The following is a 997-nucleotide window of genomic DNA, read 5'->3' as shown; positions in this document are numbered from 1 at the left end:
ATTAATGCCACCAATTACCGCAACATTGTCAAAAGCCTGCGCTATCTGATAAACACACGTCCTGACCTTGCTTACTTAGTTGGATACGTAAGTAGATTCATGGAAGAACCTAGGGAGGAGCCTCTTGTGGTTGTCAAGCGCATCCTGCACTATGTGGCTGGAACCAGAGGCTAGGGTGTGAGATACTGCACCAGGAGAGGAAAGGAGAAGCTTGAGCTTGTTGGCTACAGCGATAGTGACATGACCGGTGACGTTGATGATCGTAAGAGCACCAGTGGGGTGATTTACTTCCTCTCAGGCAGTGCGATCTACTAGCAATCAACAAAACAAAAGGTAGTTGCTTTGTGATATGAACCAAGAGACATCAATCATACAATATGCTTCAATGAAGATTTGAAGAAAATATTGTTGAAATTATCAAAAGATATTTCAGTTCATGCCACATTGAAGAGAAATGAAGTTTCATGTTTTGAATTTTGGGTGGATTACAATTTAGAGTTATTGTATTTCATTAATGTATTTTAAGACTTTTAATTTACTTTAATTAAGGTCATTTAGTTCATGCCTAGAATTGATTAATTATTTATATATTTTTCAATCTTTCCATTTATTTGTTGATTGTCATTTCCACCCTCCTTGGCCTTTTGACTTTGTTCTCATGACTTTGTTCTCATTTTATTCCTAAAGATCATATTTAGATCTACTTGTGTATGTGATGTCAGCCCAGCCTCGAAAATCAAGCTTTGCCCTGCTTATTCACTCGGACTGGGAGAAATTGAAAGAAAAAAAGGGGTGCAACACGAGGACTTCCCAAGTGGTCACCCAACTTAGTACTACTCTCGCCCAAGCACGCTTAACTGCAGAGTTCTTATGGAATCCAGTGCATTAGTGCTGGTATGATCGCACCCGACATGCCATGCACACAAAATCGGATTTAACGCATGCGGGGCGGCATGATCGAAACGCGATGGGCGTGAGCGGGGGAGGTTCTCATTTG

At 40.9% G+C, this 997-nt stretch overlaps 1 non-coding gene across 1 annotated transcript; it reads right to left on the bottom strand.

Moving 5' to 3' along the window:
• Positions 1-789: 789 nt before the first annotated feature.
• LOC111476050 lies at positions 790-908 on the bottom strand. Its single transcript, XR_002716866.1, has one exon. It is a non-coding gene; the product is annotated as a 5S ribosomal RNA (ribosomal RNA).
• Between the last annotated feature and the right edge of the window lie 89 nt (positions 909-997).

The sequence above is a fragment of the Cucurbita maxima genome, unplaced genomic scaffold (assembly GCF_002738345.1).
Source record: "Cucurbita maxima cultivar Rimu unplaced genomic scaffold, Cmax_1.0 Cma_Scf04745, whole genome shotgun sequence".
NCBI classification, from domain to species: domain Eukaryota; kingdom Viridiplantae; phylum Streptophyta; class Magnoliopsida; order Cucurbitales; family Cucurbitaceae; genus Cucurbita; species Cucurbita maxima.
Note: the sequence above shows the minus strand (reverse complement) of the source record. Positions and strands in the feature narration are given on the sequence as shown.